Genomic DNA, 19813 nt, shown 5'->3' with positions numbered 1-19813 from the left:
TCGAAGGTGGCAGTGGGGGGAGGGGTAGAGTCCAAACGTTTAGAGCGAGCGCTCTGGCTAATGATATCTGGCCAAATCAACCAGCATTATTTTGTTTATCAAGCCTGACCCTGCAGAGGGTCCCAAAAAGACCGTGAGAGGTGGCGATGGTGGTGGCGGTGGTGGCGGCGGCACGGGGAGGTCTTAATCCAGCAGTGGATTGACCACGGCCGACGAGGACGACACAGTCATTCAGCTCACACGGGGGTTTATTTTTTTTTTTTAAAGCATTGGCTGAGCTCGGCTGGGCAATCTGGAGGGCACAACAAAAGCCAGCGCTGTGGCAATGAAAGAGCTTGAAGCACCACCGCGCCCGCAACGAATGAATTGCATCGCGGGGCGTGGGGCTCGGAGGGCATTCATCAAGCCCCACCCCCCACGCCTTCAGCCCGTAAACCCTCACGACGCTGGCTGACTGTTCAAGCTGGGCGCGGAGTGCCTAAAGCTCCCCGCGGCAGGGCGGCTGGGGAAAAAAACACCTCCGCGTCTCCGATTAGCCACGGCCGGCTACGTGCGGTGCGAAGGAAGTCATGCATACATTCCTACTTACTGTACGTACCTTGCCCCTACCAAGGGGCCCGATCGGGCATTCAGATATTAGCTTTGGCGGGCAGCCGCACATTAACGTCCACGCGTCGTTACCTAAATACGAGACACACACGCACGCACACACGCGTCGTTGATGCCACTGGAGCTATGCACTTTTAAATCGTCTCGATTGAAAACTCATTTCTTTCGAAACGATGCGAAAGAATTTCGACGCATAAACACGTACATGCGGAAGTACAAGTCGCAGCCCTGCGATTTCTTGCTCACGCAACTGCTGGTGGAAGGGGCCTCCAACAGAGGAAGCTCAGGATACCCCTCCCCTCTCTCTCTCTCTCTCTCGAGGGTACTTTGGCCTCCTCTTCCACGCTGACGAGACGTCTTAGAAAAGGTGGGAGTACCCACACTTTACCCCACCACACCGACCTGCCGATCGACTCACCGCAGAAGGAGCGACCGAGAATGGTTAAATGAAACTTGCTTAAATCCATGCAAAATTAAAAATTAATATTTCCCCTCCAGGACCCAATTAGTGCGGCTAAGATGCTCGCAGTGACGGGTAAATATCGTTTGGAGCAAGTGCTGTTAGTGAGCACCTATGAAGGCCGGCACGGCACACGAGGGGGTGGGTGACCAGCACCACGCCCGGACCGCCTTTGTCTCCCCTGTGGCGATTTGAGGCCGACCTCGAGGAGGAGGCCAGGACCGGTACAGATATAATCCGTCACTGCTGTTGGCCGTGATTGGGAATCGAATCGGGTCGTTTTGTTCGTAGCGCAGCACAGCGCTAACAGCTACACCACCGCTTCCCACACACACATAAACACACTCACACGCGCGCACATTCTAACTCCCCCCCACCACCACCCAAAGCAAAATGTTTGGCATCCCTGCGGCAGAGAGCGGAGTGGCTGGACGACGCTGACAATAAAACAAACCGCGTGGCCGCCCTCCCTCTGTCCCTGGCGTCACACAAAGGGGGCCGTGGTGGCATTCCCACGTGACTCTCGGCCCAGCTGTGCACAGGGAGAACGCGCGGGCGACACACCGACGCGAGTTGATCGCACGCACGTGAGCACCCCCCCCCCACGCCCCCAAGTGCCTCCCACCGCCAGACCGCCTCGTTGTGGGGAGGAGGCGAGGCATGGCAGGGAGGGTAGTTGCTGCTGATGCTGCTGCCTAACCGGAGGGAACGCTGAGGAATGCCCGGCTCCTTTTGTTCCGATTCTGCTCCCCGTGAGAACGCGGCCCCCGCTCTACAGGGGACACCGATAGGCGTACGCGTCCAGCCCGTGTCTTTGCCAATCCACTGCTGGATGGATAAGGACCTCTTTCCACCCCCCCCCCCCCACGTGCCGCGTGGCTCGTGGAGGTTTGGTTGGCCGATATCTCGCCGCGGCTCGGGCCAAGGCGGGAAGCGTGCACACGGACGGCATAGATGTACAGTACAACAATGGATATCTATCGTTCGACTGCCCATCACGTATCCCCCACCGCTTAGAACCCCCACCGCTTCCACCCCGCCCCCTGATTTCCCCCTCCCTGCCCAAGAAAATCCAAGACAAATATGTCTCTTGATAGTCATCGCCCATCCAAGCAATTATCCAGGATCAACGCTGCTTCGCTTTCCAGATCTCACGAGATCGGGAAAATTTCCAGGCGATTCGCTCCATCGGCAGGAGCAAGCAACAAGACGGCATTCTGACGATGACCGCAACCAAAGGTCAAATCAAATTAAAAACATTCCCACCCTGGAGCGATTTACATCGGTCGCCTTCAGATGTACATTTGGAGGTCACGTGGGCCATGGTTGTTGTAGTTTGTAGCCGTAGGCGAGCAAAAGTCTTTGATTCTGCACTTTAATTATTAACTTCTTAACTCGTGGATCGGGCATCCACATATCCTTTGAGGTCTTGGAATAGCCGGTAAACCTGGGCGCGGATGTCAAGGGTGACGACCGCGAAACACGAAGAGGCCCGGGTCACGGTTGCTGGCAACGACGCGAGACGTTCGTCGAAAACTGCGGACTGCGATCGCGAAAAAGCGGCGCTCGCTCACTCGCTCCCTCCCTGGCTCGCTCACTCGCTCCCTCCCTGGCTCGCTCACTCGCTCCCTCCCTGGCTCGCTCACTCGCTCCCTCCCTGGCTCGCTCACTCGCTCCCTCCCTGGCTCGCTCACTCGCTCCCTCCCTGGCTCGCTCACTCGCTCCCTCCCTGGCTCGCTCACTCGCTCCCTCCCTGGCTCGCTCACTCGCTCGCTCATTCACACGCTCGCTCCCTCGCTCTCTCATTCACACGCTCGCTCCCTCACTTGCTCATTCACTCGCTCGCTCCTCACTCGCTCGCTCCTCACTCGCTCATTCACTCGCTCGCTCCCTCACTCACTCGCACGCTCGCTCCCTCACTCGCTCATTCACTCGCTCGCTCCCTCACTCACTCGCACGCTCGCTCCCTCACTCGCTCATTCACTCGCTCGCTCCCTCACTCACTCGCACGCTCGCTCCCTCACTCGCTCATTCACTCGCTCGCTCCCTCACTCACTCGCACGCTCGCTCCCTCACTCGCTCATTCACTCGCTCGCTCCCTCACTCACTCGCACGCCGGCCTTCCCTCGCGATCGTTGGCGAGCGTCAATAATTCAGAGGCAATCAGCAGCGCCCCGACAATCGGGAAGGCACGGGGCCGCCAGAGGTTTCACTTCTCACCGTGCGCCTCCTTCTCCCGTCGCAGAACAACAGCGCCGCACGAATTACACGGGGATGGGATGGGGGGTGATGGGGGTGGAGTGATGGGGGGGTGATGGGGGTGGGGTGAGGGGGGGGTGATGGGGGTGGAGTGATGGGGGGGGTGATGGGGGTGGGAGTGATGGGGGGTGATGGGGTGGGGTGATGGGGGGGTGATGGGGGGGGTGATGGGGGGGTGATGGGGGGGGGGGGGTGATGGGGGGGGGGGGTGATGGGGGGGGGTGATGGGGGGGGGGGATGGGGGGGTGAAGGGGGGGGGTGATGGGGGGGTGATGGGGGGGGTGATGGGGGGGGTATCACCGCAGCCCATCCTGAACAAGCCGGACGGTGCTCTCTCTCTCTCGTTCTGCATCAGGTTTCTGGCAGAAATATTCCGCGTCGGTGCACGCGTTGCGTTCTCGTCGGGGTTGCGCCTGCCCGGCGTCCTTTTTGCCTGCATCTCGCCGCTCTGATATCGCTGATAGCGCTGATAGCGCGCGCATTCTTCTCTGATGACACCAGCGCGATAATCTGCCGACGCATCTGGCGATCGAGACATTGACACCCCCCCCCCCCCCTCCTCCTCGGCCAACATCTTGTCGGAATGAATCTTAGGATTGTGTTTTTATTCCGGTTTGTTGTTGTTGTTGTTTTACCGACAGGACCAGTCGTACCGCATTCCTTCCCAGACGCGACTTGAGCAAATCGCCCGGAATGCGCCCAATCTCGCTGCGTCTCGGGAGTCCGAGGCGGTCTGAGCTTGCCGAGCACTTGACCGTGCGCTCCCGCGACCGTCATCCTGCCCGTCGCCCCCCCCACCCACCAACACACCTCCGATGAGCGCGGTCGGCTCCGTACGGTGCGAAAGAAGTTCAGCGTTACGTACGCACTCGCACAGACGCCGGCCGCGAGACGACGTTGGCCCCAGGGAAGGCATCGCCACGAAACTCCACGTAGTCGTCGGACCGCGATTCCGCGCGCCCGCCGACACGCACGCACAGACGCTGGGAAGGCGGGGGGAGCTCCTCATCCAGCAGTGGAGCGGGGGGGAGGGGGGGTGCCGGATGAAGCTAGTGCGGGGCCTGTAGCATTTGTTATAAAGGGACCCTGAATCAAATAAAACAAACACGTTAATATTAGAACACATACATTTTTTACTTGCATAGTAAAGTAATTGTATTTTTTTCATTTGCTATACAGCCAGACAATACGACAAATCGCTAACCTCAAACACCCAGTCGTCGTTCATAAAAGTTGAAGGCGGTAGAGTACTATAGTAATAGAGCAAGTTCAGAATCACTGAGCCGGAATTGATACATTGAAAGCATTTTGATTTAAAGCTTTCGTGACTGCAGGGATTCATATTCTTGGTTCTTTCGGTAAAGTCTACGTGACTTTACCGAAAGAACCAGCAATAAGATTGAAAGCATTTAACGCAGGGGCCCTTGAAAGTGCGGGGTCAGTAGCTGCTAAATGTCTCTACTTGTGCTACGAGGATCATCCGGCACTCGGGGAGGTGGGGGGGGGGGATGGGGGTGTTAGGGGGGGGAGGCTCTCAGTCTCTCGTGGAGTTCCCCTGCACCACGGGCGTGAGCGGCAGTGGGCTACGCTGTCCGGAGTCGCTGCGGCAAAGCCCGTCGTTGTCCTGTACTTCTACGTTCCGCCGCGCGTGCTCCAAGACCTTCACCATCCCACGGTGAAGCGGACTGCGGTCGACGAATCATCCGCGGTGGGATCACAACCCCGCGTCCATCTCGTGCAGGCAGATCCCAGGCAGTGGGCCCCGTGGCGATGCGATGGTTCAGAATCAAACGCGTATGCCCACTCCGCCTTCTTGGGTGGCATCCTACCTCGAAGAATCGGAGGTTGTTGTTATTGTTCAGTGCGTGCCGACGAGTCAACTAGCGATTATCCGGGCTTATGGGGTTGTTGGGTGAGTGGAGGTGGCCTGAGTGTTAAAAACATGCAAAATGCAAATCGTAAGCAAATTAGGCTATGAAAATAAATGTATCATCGACGCAGGGGAGGGGTGTGAGCGCATAGAATGTGCGACTGTTCGTTTGTGCCGTCACAGGACGCCCGGGCAATGAATTGTCTTTGGGGCCATGCTGAAATAAGTAAACAAATAAGTAAACAAATAAGTAAACAAAGAGACCATTCTGGCGCCCTGAAGTGATCGGTCACCGAGTCACGAGCGGGCAGTGACCGAGAGTAGAACCGGCTTCACCACCTCGCGCCGAACGGCGTCGTGAAGCATGGCCACAAAACCCCCGTGCGTTGCGTGTGCGCGTGTGTGCACGTGTGCGTGCGTGCGTGTGTGCGTGTGTGTGCACGTGTGCGTGCGTGCGTGTGTGCGTGTGTGAGCCGTGTGTGAGCGCGCGTATGTGACGTGGCGTGCGGGAGCATAAAACTCAACGCGTTCCTTAATAAGGAACAAAACACATGACGGACAACGTTTCGGGCAATGGCCCTTCTTCAGAGCACGCGTATTCACCCAGCACTAGATTGACACATGCCAGTAACAAGTGGCGTAGCCGTCGAGCGTGCAGGCGGTGCAACTGCACCAGGGCCCACGGGTCGAAGGGGAGGAACTAGGGGGCTGGGGTGACAAAAAGGGAGGGGCGGGAAGGGGTGGGACAGATCATTTATTTATTTATTCTCCCACCAGCCTAACCCGTCGAGGTAGTCCACCGTGTTTAGAAGGGGGGCCATTTCATTCCTTGCACCAAGACGACGCAATGGGGGGGGGGGGGGGGGTGCACACCGCTGGCTCTCGACCCAGGATTACCGCACCTCCGATTGGCACGGTTGGCAAAGGGCGGTGAAGAAATAAGTTCAACTATGTTTCACTTTGCCGGCTAAGGCCAACTGGGTTGTGTGGTGCTCTTTCAGGAGCGACCTGGCCGCAAATGGTGGCTCGACGAAGGGGCTGATCATCACGTGGAGATGTCTAGCAGCCAAATACTCTTGCACGCGTGTTGATTCTAAATGCGGGGGGGGGGGGGACCGGAGGACCCGGAGGGAAATCCACGCGACCACGGGGAGCGCAGAGACATGCGAACTCCAAATACACATTTGTTAAGGTCGGGTTCGATCCCACGACCCACCTGTATATCAGGTGAGGTGGCTAACATCTCGCCACCGTGGTAATAGCACGGACTACTACCACTGCCATCGCTACGGGCACCAAACACCTACCGCGACAGCATTGGTCGTGATTTCATATCTGGAATGAGTAATGCCGTCCTGCGACGAGACAACCGGGAACCAGGCGCAGCCAGAGAGGGGCTCCACGGTGGTTCGGGAGATGTTAACTACCTCGTCTGGTATGCAGGAGGTCGTGGGTTAGATTCCCACCCTGACGCCTGCTGCTGGATATTTGGAGTTAGCCATGTGTCTTTCTCCTCGTGTGTTGCGTGGATTTTTCTCCCCCCTCCAAATTTAGAATCGACATCACGTGTTCAGAGAATTTGGCTGCTGCTGCTGTAAATTCCCACGTGATGGTGATGATAGGTCCACTTCGGCGAGCTATCATTTGTGATAGCCAGGTCGCTTCTGAAAAGGAGCTACGTAGCTCAGTGGGAGCCTTACCTGGTGAAATAACAAAACATAAGTTTCAGCGTAGTAGGTGGAGTGGGGGGCCTGGCACGGTCCAGGGTTTACCGCCCACGAGATCCGGCTTACTGCAGCTTAAACGTCGGCATGTTGCTCGTGCCTGCGTGTGTCCCTGTACGGTCCACCGAGGTCTGCATCGTTTCAGAAGCGCAGCTTCACGTGTGGCTTCTTGTTTGGGGGGGGGGGAGGCGGTAGAGGGGGGTGGAGGGGGTTGATGGGGTCCCAGTTTGCGACAGCGGTGGGAAAAGCAAATGGCAAAAAGAACCGCGGCTTTAACCGTGGGGCATTTTCTCACGGTCGGGTTGGGGGGTGGGGGGAGGACGAGGAGAGGTCGGCCCACATTAGTTTGTGTCCCGTCAGAGGGGGGGGGGGGGGGGGGAAGTAAAAAAACGTTTTGACCGGATCCCAAAAAAAAGCGTGCACATCTATCGGTTAAAAAAAGCGACCCCCTGTCAAACCTTCAGGTAAACATCCCACGGGGGTTGTGCCAGCGAGATTTACAGGGGCTGCTCCCTCCCCGGCCTCGCCGTGCTGTCTCGAGTGGCGCACCGTGTCCCGCCGCTTCACTCCGAGCGCTGCGGAGGGATTCTTCGGGCGCCTGGAGCGCAAACGTCGGGGGACGTCGGGGGACGTCGGGGGACGTCGGGGGACGTCGGGGGACGTCGGGGGACGTCGGGGGACGTCGGGGGACGTCGGGGGACGTCGGGGGGACGTCGGGGGACGTCGGGGGACGTCGGGGGACGTCGGGGGACGTCGGGGGGACGTCGGGGGACGTCGGGGGACGTCGGGGGACGTTGTGCCGTGCCGCAAAAAAAAAACGCGCGCGCGGCAACGACGCCGAAAACGCATCGGCGAGCTCCGCTCCCCAAGCACGACCTCGGGACACAAAGATAACCCCGCGCAGGAGTGGCGTGGTTGGCGTGCGCCCTGGCGCAAGGAATTAATTGTCCAATTCCTCCTCCTTCCCCTCCCCTCCTTCTCCTCTTTGTAGTCAGGCGCCTGCGTCCCTTCCATCTCCGGCCTGTGGTCCCCCGGTGCAGCTGCACCGCCTGCACACTTAAAAGATAGCTACGTCACTGCCACCAACAAGCCAGTGAGCAAAGTGAACTCACGGCTGAGATTTGGAGCCTCCCGGCTGGATGTCCCATAAGTCACTGCGGGTGAGGGGGGGGGGGGAGGGATTTCAAAGGAGCTTTCTCTGTGCATCGCCGACAATCTACAAATAGCCAAGATGGACCTCACAGTGGTCGCAGCGCAATGATTGGCAGAGCCACACACGGTACATGTCACCTGGTTCTGCTCACCAGGGAGAGGAGAACCTGCAGCCCGCGAGCCGGGTGTGACCCGCAGCTTCGTTTCATACGGCCCGTGGCTTCCGTGAGTCTCCATGCGAGTTTGTGGGTCTCCATGCGAGTTTGTGGGTCTCTATGCGGGTCCATGAGCCTCCATGTGAATCGATATCATCTCGAACCACGGCCCAAAGTAACTCCATCGTTCGCCGGCAGAATTTCAGATATTCACCAGGCCACTCCCGAATCGGACTCTGTGTAATTCTATGGGTATCTGTGCAAGTCTCTTGGTTTTCCAAGTGAGTCTAGGGGTGTCCAATTAAGCCGATGAAACTCCATCAGAGTCGATCATTCGCTAGCAGCGTTGCAAATATTCGTTGGATGACTCCCGAATCCGTCCACTGGCTCATCCCCCCCAACCTCGACACGAACGTAAAAACATCGCTGATCAAACTCCCCGTCACTGGCAAGAAGAACACAGTCTCCGAGATGAAGCCATCACAATCACCGACCACTGCCCTGCATCACAGCAGTCCGCAAACAGACGGCCAAGGGCTTAACTTCATACCGGGTCTGTCCAGGTCAGCGACCCGGTATATATTTTCGCACCCGGCACACCATATCCAGGATACCTCTCGCTCTGGCTTGCGGCTACGACTTGCCACGTGCCACCTACTTCCAGACTCGGACTTTAATCCGACTGGTAGGCAGCTCCGGCAGAAGATCGTCGGCGGTTGCGGGAGCTACAGAGGGCACTTGGGGGTGGGGGCATGGAAACTAACAAGTCGACCAGATAACCGGGGAAATATTCCACGAGGAATTAACCCCTGGTTAAGGCTAAGCATGGCTCGCACACACACAAAGACACCGTCTCCCACCCTACTGTGTCACCATCTCCCACCCCGCTGTGTCACCATCTCCCACCCCGCTGTGTCACCATCTCCCACCCTACTGTGTCACCATCTCCCAACCCGCTGTGTCACCATCTCCCACCCCGCTGTGTCACCATCTCCCACCCCGCTGTGTCACCATCTCCCACCCCAGCTGTGTCACCATCTCCCACCCTGCTGTGTCACCATCTCCCACCCTGCAGTGTCACCATCTCCCACCCCGCCGTGTCACCATCTCCCACCCTGCTGTGTCACCATCTCCCACCCTACCGTGTCACCATCTCCCACAACAGCTGTCACCATCTCCCACCCCGCTGTGTCACCATCTCCCACCCCGCTGTGTCACCATCTCCCACCCCGCTGTGTCACCATCTCCCACCCCGCTGTGTCACCATCTCCCACCCCGCTGTGTCAACATCTCCCACCCTACTGTGTCACCATCTCCTACCCCGCCGTGTCAACATCTCCCACCCTGCTGTGTCACCATCTCCTACCCTGCCGTGTCACCATCTCCCACCCTGCTGTGTCACCATCTCCCACCCCGCTGTGTCACCATCTCCCACCCTACCGTGTCACCATCTCCCACAACAGCTGTCACCATCTCCCACCCTGCTGTGTCACCATCTCCTACCCTACCGTGTCACCATCTCCCACCCTACTGTGTCACCATCTCCTACCCTGCCGTGTCACCATCTCCTACCCCGCCGTGTCACCATCTCCCACCCTAATGTGTCACCATCTCCTACCCCGCCGTGTCACCATCTCCCACACCAGCCGTGTCACCATCTCCCACCCTACTGTGTCACCATCTCCCACCCCGCTGTGTCACCATCTCCCACCCCGCTGTGTCACCATCTCCCACCCCGCTGTGTCACCATCTCCCACCCCGCTGTGTCACCATCTCCCACCCCGCTGTGTCAACATCTCCCACCCTACTGTGTCACCATCTCCTACCCCGCCGTGTCAACATCTCCCACCCTGCTGTGTCACCATCTCCTACCCCGCCGTGTCACCATCTCCCACCCTGCCGTGTCACCATCTCCCACCCCGCTGTGTCACCATCTCCTACCCTACTGTGTCACCATCTCCCACCCTGCTGTGTCACCATCTCCCACCCCGCTGTGTCACCATCTCCCACCCTACCGTGTCACCATATCCCACCCCGCTGTGTCACCATCTCCCACCCCGCTGTGTCACCATCTCCCACCCCGCTGTGTCTCCATCTCCTACGCCGCCGTGTCACCATCTCCCACCCTACTGTGTCACCATCTCCCACCCTACCGTGTCACCATCTCCCACCCTACTGTGTCACCATCTCCCACCCTGCTGTGTCACCATCTCCCACCCCGCTGTGTCACCATCTCCCACCCAGCCGTGTCACCATCTCCTACCCCGCCGTGTCACCATCTCCCACCCCGCTGTGTCACCATCTCCCACCCTACTGTGTCACCATCTCCCACCCCGCTGTGTCACCATCTCCCACCCCGCTGTGTCACCATCTCCCACCCCGCTGTGTCACCATCTCCCACCCCGCTGTGTCACCATCTCCCACCCCGCTGTGTCAACATCTCCCACCCTACTGTGTCACCATCTCCTACCCCGCCGTGTCAACATCTCCCACCCTGCTGTGTCACCATCTCCTACCCCGCCGTGTCACCATCTCCCACCCTGCCGTGTCACCATCTCCCACCCCGCTGTGTCACCATCTCCTACCCTACTGTGTCACCATCTCCCACCCTGCTGTGTCACCATCTCCCACCCCGCTGTGTCACCATCTCCCACCCTACCGTGTCACCATATCCCACCCCGCTGTGTCACCATCTCCCACCCCGCTGTGTCACCATCTCCCACCCCGCTGTGTCTCCATCTCCTACGCCGCCGTGTCACCATCTCCCACCCTACTGTGTCACCATCTCCCACCCTACCGTGTCACCATCTCCCACCCTACTGTGTCACCATCTCCCACCCTGCTGTGTCACCATCTCCCACCCCGCTGTGTCACCATCTCCCACCCAGCCGTGTCACCATCTCCTACCCCGCCGTGTCACCATCTCCCACCCCGCTGTGTCACCATCTCCCACCCTACCGTGTCACCATCTCCCACCCCGCTGTGTCACCATCTCCCACCCCGCCGTGTCACCATCTCCTACCCCGCCGTGTCACCATCTCCCACCCCGCTGTGTCACCATCTCCCACCGTACTGTGTCACCATCTCCCACCCCGCCGTGTCACCATCTCCCACCCTAATGTGTCACCATCTCCCACCCTACCGTGTCACCATCTCCCACCCCGCCGTGTCACCATCTCCCACCCTACTGTGTCACCATCTCCCACCCCGCTGTGTCACCATCTCCCACCCTGCTGTGTCACCATCTCCCACCCTACTGTGTCACCATCTCCCACCCCGCTGTGTCACCATCTCCCACCCTACTGTGTCACCATCTCCCACCCAGCCGTGTCACCATCTCCCACCCCGCCGTGTCACCATCTCCCACCCTACTGTGTCACCATCTCCCACCCTGCTGTGTCACCATCTCCTACCCTACCGTGTCACCATCTCCCACCCTACTGTGTCACCATCTCCCACCCCGCTGTGTCACCATCTCCCACCCTACTGTGTCACCATCTCCCACCCAGCCGTGTCACCATCTCCCACCCTGCTGTGTCACCATCTCCCACCCCGCTGTGTCACCATCTCCCACCCAGCCGTGTCACCATCTCCTACCCCGCCGTGTCACCATCTCCCACCCCGCTGTGTCACCATCTCCCACCCTACCGTGTCACCATCTCCCACCCCGCTGTGTCACCATCTCCCACCCCGCCGTGTCACCATCTCCTACCCCGCCGTGTCACCATCTCCCACCCCGCTGTGTCACCATCTCCCACCGTACTGTGTCACCATCTCCCACCCCGCCGTGTCACCATCTCCCACCCTAATGTGTCACCATCTCCCACCCTACCGTGTCACCATCTCCCACCCCGCCGTGTCACCATCTCCCACCCTACTGTGTCACCATCTCCCACCCCGCTGTGTCACCATCTCCCACCCTGCTGTGTCACCATCTCCCACCCTACTGTGTCACCATCTCCCACCCCGCTGTGTCACCATCTCCCACCCTACTGTGTCACCATCTCCCACCCAGCCGTGTCACCATCTCCCACCCCGCCGTGTCACCATCTCCCACCCTACTGTGTCACCATCTCCCACCCTGCTGTGTCACCATCTCCTACCCTACCGTGTCACCATCTCCCACCCTACTGTGTCACCATCTCCCACCCCGCTGTGTCACCATCTCCCACCCTGCTGTGTCACCATCTCCCACCCCGCTGTGTCACCATCTCCCACCCTGCTGTGTCACCATCTCCCACCCTGCCGTGTCACCATCTCCCACCCCGCTGTGTCACCATCTCCTACCCCGCTGTGTCACCATCTCCCACCCTACTGTGTCACCATCTCCCACCCCGCTGTGTCACCATCTCCCACCCCGCCGTGTCACCATCTGCCACCCTACTGTGTCACCATCTCCCACCCCGCCGTGTCACTATCTCCTACCCTACTGTGTCACCATCTCCCACCCCGCCGTGTCACCATCTCCCACCCTGCTGTGTCACCATCTCCCACCCTACTGTGTCACCATCTCCCACCCTACTGTGTCACCATCTCCCACCCTGCTGTGTCACCATCTCCCACCCCGCCGTGTCACCATCTCCCACCCCGCCGTGTCACCATCTCCCACCCCGCTGTGTCACCATCTCCCACCCCGCCGTGTCACCATCTCCCACCCCGCCGTGTCACCATCTCCCACCCTACTGTGTCACCATCTCCCACCCCGCCGTGTCACCATCTCCCACCCTGCTGTGTCACCATCTCCTACCCCGCTGTGTCACCATCTCCTACCCTACTGTGTCACCATCTCCCACCCTACTGTGTCACCATCTCCCACCCCGCCGTGTCACCATCTCCCACCCTACTGTGTCACCATCTCCCACCCCGCCGTGTCACCATCTCCTACCCTACTGTGTCACCATCTCCCACCCTACTGTGTCACCATCTCCCACCCTGCCGTGTCACCATCTCCCACCCCGCCGTGTCACCATCTCCCACCCTGCTGTGTCACCATCTCCTACCCCGCCGTGTCACCATCTCCCACCCCGCTGTGTCACCATCTCCCACCCTGCTTGCACCGCACAGACAAAGCGAGCTGGAAGAGACGCAGTGCCTGGCACTGACAACTACCCGCGCCCGATGCCCTGATGGCCCCCGCATCAAGGACGATCAGTGGGCACATTTATTAATTTCATGACTCACCGCATCGCCAAGCCTCGCCCAAGCCTGGCTCAGCGACCCCACCACCAGACTGCAGGGGCTTCAATCTTCTGCGGAAATGGGCAGCGTTTAATCGGATCCACGCTAACCACGGATGATGTCGATGCCCGATCCACGAGTGAAGAAATGAAGAATCAAACTGCAGAATCAAAGAATCTCGCTCTCCTGCGGCTACAAACTCCAACACATGGCCCACGTGATCTCGCGCTGCCCCAAATATAAATCTGAAGGCGGTGGGTGGGTGAGTGAGTGGGTGAGTGAGTGGGTGAGTGGGTAAGTGAGTGGGTGGGTGAGTGGGTAAGTGAGTGGGTGGGTGAGTGGGTGAGTAAGTGGGTGAGTGAGTGAGTGGGTGAGTGAGTGGGTTGGTGAGTGAGTGGGTGAGTGAGTAGGTGGGTGAGTGAGTGGGTGGGTGAGTGAGTGGGTGGATGAGTGAATGGGTGGATGAGGAGTGGGTGGATCTCCCATTCACCAACTCTCAGACAAGGCAATTGAATGGCAAGTGAATCCCGAAAAGTTGCTCTCAAAAAGCTCCAGCCAACAAAGGAATGCCTAAAGCTTATCCAGCATCTAAGCAATTGCTATTGTTCAGCAGCACCGTGGAATCCATGGTATGCGCGCGCGTGTATGCGTTTACGTACGCGTGTACGTATGAAGGAGAGGTAGTATCGTGGTTCGATCCCCACTCGCAGCCAACATCAGTAACAAAGCGTCGGATATGGTCCCGGGCCTCAACTAGGTCGACTCAGCCTTCAAATGCTTAGCTGCTGCGATGTGTAACTATCAGCAAAGGGCAGCTGATTTTGGTGCAGGCTACACCAATCCCCTTGTGTGCTGTTCCGGCCTTAATAGGTGCTCGCTGACAGCATTTGCCCCAAAAGCCTGCGAAAGGCTACGTGGAAGACCCTTGCCTTTGTACTTATGCAGCATACCCAAAGATGTATCATAAGGGCCGTCCATAAATGACGTCACGCGATTTTGGACGATTTTTGACCCCCCCCTCCCTCGTCACACGGCGTCACAAGAAGTCAGACCCCCCCCTCAAATATGACGTCACAAAGCTCTGCCCCCCCCCCACCAAAACCATATTTCCATTTTGAAAATAAAACATGCTTCAAATCGCTTTAAAGTATTGTCATTGTAGTGCGTATTTAATGTGGCGCTGCACTCTGATGATGTAAGAGTGTTGTTATAACAATTAGTGTTGTTATAACAATTCTATATTTATTTAAAGTTGCGCATTTTGATGTGACGTCACATTTCTCAAACCCCCCCCCCCTCGTCACACATCGTCACAAATGTCTGACCCCCCCCCACCCAGGTGCGTGACGTCATTTATGGACGGGCCCCATACTCGCGTTTGTTACCAGACTCGCGCGGGTATGACGGAGCGGTGTTTGCAGTTCTCTGCGTGCCGCGCTATGAAGCCTGCGGACCCGAGTTCGAGTCCCCTGCCCGGGCTAACGGCGACTGATCTCGACCCGTCGACACGTAGCTGCCCACTGACCCCACAGAACCACGCAGAGGTCCATAGTAGACCCATAGATCACCCCCCCCTCTCTCTCTCTCCCGCCTTCATGCAACCACCCCTCGATAGCTGCTCCGCCGAGCGCAGACGAATCCGGTGTTTGAGCAACGCGACGGAGCGAGCGAGCGACCTTGGGCGGCGCATTTACGCGTTAGCCCCGCGCACACACAGACACACAGACAGGCACCACACAGACACACACACAGACACACACACAGGTACCACACACAGACACACAGACACACACACAGACACACAGGCACCACACACAGACACACAGGCAACACACACACACGCACCACACACACACACGCACCACACACACACAGACACAGACACACACACAGGCACCACACACACAGACACACACACAGACACACACACAGACACACACAGGCACACACACAGACACACACACAGGCACACACACACAGGCACCACACACACACACAGACACACACACAGACACACACACAGGCACACACACAGGCACACACACACAGGCACACAGGTACCACACACACACACAGGCACCACACACAGACACACACACAGGCACACACACAGGCACCACACAGACACACACACAGGCACACACACAGGCACCACACACACACACACAGGCACACACACAGACACACAGGCACCACACACACACAGGCACCACACACAGACACACACACACAGACGCACAGCCACCACATAGACACACACACAGAAACCGCACACAGACACACAGACACACACACAGACACACACACAGGCACCACACACAGACACACACACAGCCACCACACAGACACACACACAGCCACCACACAGACACACACACAGGCACCACACACAGACACACACACAGGCACCACACACAGACACAAAGGAACCACACACACAGGCACCACACACACACACAGGCACCACACACAGGCACCACACACACACACAGGCACCACACACACAGACACACACACACACAGGCACCACACAGACACACACAGGCACCACACACAGACACACAGCCACCACACACACACACAGCCACCACAGACACACACGCACCACACACACAGGCACCACACACAGACACACAGGTACCACACACAGACACAGGCACACACACACACAGACACAGAGGCACCACACACAGACACACAGGCAACATACACACACGCACCACACACACACAGGTACCACACACATACACACACAGGCACCACACACACACACACACGCACCACACACACACTGGCACCACACACAGACACACAGGCACCACACACACAGGCAACACACACACACACAGGCACCACACACACACAGGCACCACACACACACAGGCACCACACACACACAGGCACCACACACACACACAGGCACCACACGCACCGCACACGCTGGGTGCCGGAGAAAAGTGGGACGCGCGCCGAGACGCACGCGCGCACGTCGCGTGTGAAGGTGACAGCTCCCGCTCTCCTTCACGGCGGCGCAGCGGGGTGGTTGGTGGTTGGCATGGGGCCTGAATGCAAAGGAATTAATATTGGGTGCCCCCCCTCCCCTGACCCCCTCCGGCAACGTGGGGTGAAGCGCAGTTGCATCCCCTTGCACACGCGATGCCAATGTCCCACTTGCTCCCCGTATCTCCCCCCCACCTGCCAGCCATCCAATCCTCACGTTTCCACAGTCGTCGCCTCTCCACCACTCTCACCATGTCAATCCATCCCCCCTCACCACCCCTCCCATCCCACTCCGACCAGTGGTGGAGCGTGGCTGATAAAAGAAAAAAGGACCGGGCACTCGGGATGATGGTAGACCGCCAGTCCCAATGTCTCAGACTCCTCTTCGTAGACCGGAGCCCTGGTCCATCCCCGCTCTGGTCCCTACAGGCCCCTTGTGCAGTTACACCGCCTGCACACCCATTGAGAGCCACGCCACTGCCCCGTAGACTCACGTAAGACCAATAGGGTCACCAAGAGACCCGGAGAATTCCATCGAGAACCAGGGACTCTCATAGATCCACGCAAACCATAAACGTTCGGACAAATGATCCACACGGGACGTGCGGGAAGGGATCCTCGTCCAGCAGTGGATAGAGAAAGGAGGCTGTACGTGTGACATTGTAAATGGAAGGCACATTGGTCGTAGTTTGACAGTCACTGTCACCACAATATGTTACCAATTCTCGGACAAGCGGCATCACCTTAGTGATTACCATTTAAACTACTATTACAGCAGCAGCATCATCATCGTCGTCATCGCGACACTGGAATTTACAAGCGCATCAGGGTGGTGGTGCAATTGCACGGTCTGTGTGTGAAGACTCGCGGCCATAAAGATTACACACACAGACAGAGAGGGACCTTTGCATCCACTGTGCACCACTGTGCCTGTGTTCGCAATTCAGTGACACTTAGGAAGGAATGCGTGACGATGCTGGAATCTCAATCTGCGCGGCGTGCGTGCATCGTTCGCATACCAAGATAGATTAATCATCATCATCATCATCCAGCAGCAGCAGCAGCAACAGCTGAGGCCTATCCGCTGCTGGATGAAGGTATCCCCCCCCCTCCCCACTCACTCCACCAGCGAAGGGCCCCGAGATACCCCAACCCCAGTAAACGTGCAACGCTGGGCCAACGTTGGCACGTGAAGGGAACCATTGACCCAACGTTGGTTCAACGTTGAGCCAACGTTCCATTGCTTACTGGGAATCCACATCCATTCCGCTGCTCATGAATCGATCCCGTATATGTACATGCACAGATATATTAATTGATCCGATTGCTACATCTCCGTGGTAGTCGTATTCCTTCATTTGGAAGTTGTTCCGTCACCAGTCTCGACCATCAATCCCTGTACACTTTACTGAACACATTTTTTTTTACACCTTATGCCCCTTTGTCAGAATCAGGAGGAGGAATCCGATGAGCTATCAAGCTCTTTGTCGCAGACGTATTGTAAGGTGCGGGGTCAGCAAGTAACAACACTTATTGTTACATATCTCACCCCACGACCCCTTAACCCCCCTCCCCCACTCATAACCGACACCCTTTTACTTTGTCCCCTCTTCATATTCTCATGATACGGCTCTGACTCATTCCCCGCTCAATCAATCCGTGCATCGTCGTTCGCCGTCCTCAATCTCGCTTTCGCCGGTGTCACGCACCGCCGCTGAGTTGCCCCCATCGCTTCCTCTCACCCATTTCATTCACCTCGTCTCGAACCATTGCATCCGTAACCTCGCATTGTTAACTCTGCGTAAAGCGCCTTGCACGGGGGCGCTATTTAAATGGTTTAAGAAGGGCAATACTCAATTTCGCTTCGCTGCTTCCCGGCGTGCACCTCTCGATGCTCCTTCGCACACTTTTCCCGTGACGGCTTTAGTTCGGCGACGTCGCAGCAACAACAACATATTTTTCCGCCGGTATCCACGTGTGTTTTGACACGTATACCATAGCTGACATGATGCAGCGATTGTAAACTTTTCTCAGCGTGCCACGGTGGTCCTTTACGCTGCCTTGTGTTTTTTTTTGTTTTACCACTCAGCTCCGCGGTCTCAAAAAGCATCACTGACCCCCCCCCCCCTCCTCATTTAATCAATTTCCGACTTCACGTATTCGTCAATGTCACAAACAACAGGGGACATTGCAAAACTGCATGCCGGGGCAATACCGGCGCGCGTGTGGATTACGGTGCGGTTGATGACCATCGCCGATGATCGTGCCGATGATTGTGGTGGTGGTGATGATGATGATGGCGTTGGTGTTTTCTTGAAGGACGTGCTAATTAGCAAGCGCCACCCCAGGACCTCTGCTGTCCTACCAATCACTCAGGGTGTAACGGTGATGGGTTTGATGGGTTACCATGTCCCTTCGGAGGAACAATCTCTGGCAGGGCAATACATGACCCGCCCATCGTAACATCTGTTCGTTCGATGATCATACCCGAACTGGTATAATAATGGTAATCATGCTATGCTCTATTGTGATAATAATGATGATGCTATATGCAGACCGGTGGCGCAGTGGTTAGCGCACTGCGCTTTTAACCCAGTGACCCAATCAATGTTCGATTCAATTCATACGGATTGCGAACATCAACGTGGTATATGCACCAGTCCTCGGTCGTTCCCGTCTTTCACCAAGCCGTGATGACCAGCATGGTGAAGTATGGTCAAATAACCCCCGTGTTCGATACGGCTTAAGGAGGCATTCATATGCAGCTCTGAACTGACAAAGGGCCCGTACATGATGCATTTTAGGATTTCGATGCCGTTGCTGCTGCTGATGATTCTGCTGCCGATGATTGTGCTGCCGATGATTCTGCTGCTGATGATGATGAAACACTAACTGGTGGAACGATGCAGACGACAAGGCACAATTCAAAGCACGCGGAGTGAGACAAATCCACGAGACACCCTCGACTCGCGCGACGCAGACGCACAATGGAACTGCAGCCCCATCCCTGGGGACTTAAGGATGCTGCTGCTGCTGATAATGATGATGATACTGCTGATGATGATGATGTTGCTAATGCTGACGATAATGCCGCTGCTACTGCTCCTGCTGCTGCTGATGATGATAATGATGCTGACCATGCAAACGCTGCTACTGATTCTGCTGCTGCTGATGATGATGATGCTGATCATGCAATCGTTGCTGCTACTGATTCTGCTGATGATGAAGATGCTGCTGATGATGATGCTGATCATGCAATCGCTGCTGCTACTGATTCTGCTGATGATGAAGATGCTGATGATGATGATGCTGATGCGGGTGATGCTTGCTGCTGCTGCTGCTGCTCCTGAAGATGCTGCTGCGGCTAATGCCGCTGCTGGTTCTACCGATGGTAATGCTGCTGGTA

The 19813-nt window shown here is 57.3% G+C and overlaps 1 protein-coding gene across 1 annotated transcript in view; it reads right to left on the bottom strand.

The window, feature by feature from the left end:
- Positions 1-19813, bottom strand: part of LOC116949536 (cytohesin-1-like) — a 79589-nt gene that overhangs the window by 59542 nt on the left and 234 nt on the right. The gene's annotated exons all lie outside the window — the stretch shown is intronic.

The sequence above is a fragment of the Petromyzon marinus genome, chromosome 37, assembly GCF_048934315.1.
Source record: "Petromyzon marinus isolate PM22_M1 ecotype Great Lakes invasive population chromosome 37, UKy_Petmar_22M1.pri1.0, whole genome shotgun sequence".
Classification (NCBI taxonomy): domain Eukaryota; kingdom Metazoa; phylum Chordata; class Hyperoartia; order Petromyzontiformes; family Petromyzontidae; genus Petromyzon; species Petromyzon marinus.
Note: the sequence above shows the minus strand (reverse complement) of the source record. Positions and strands in the feature narration are given on the sequence as shown.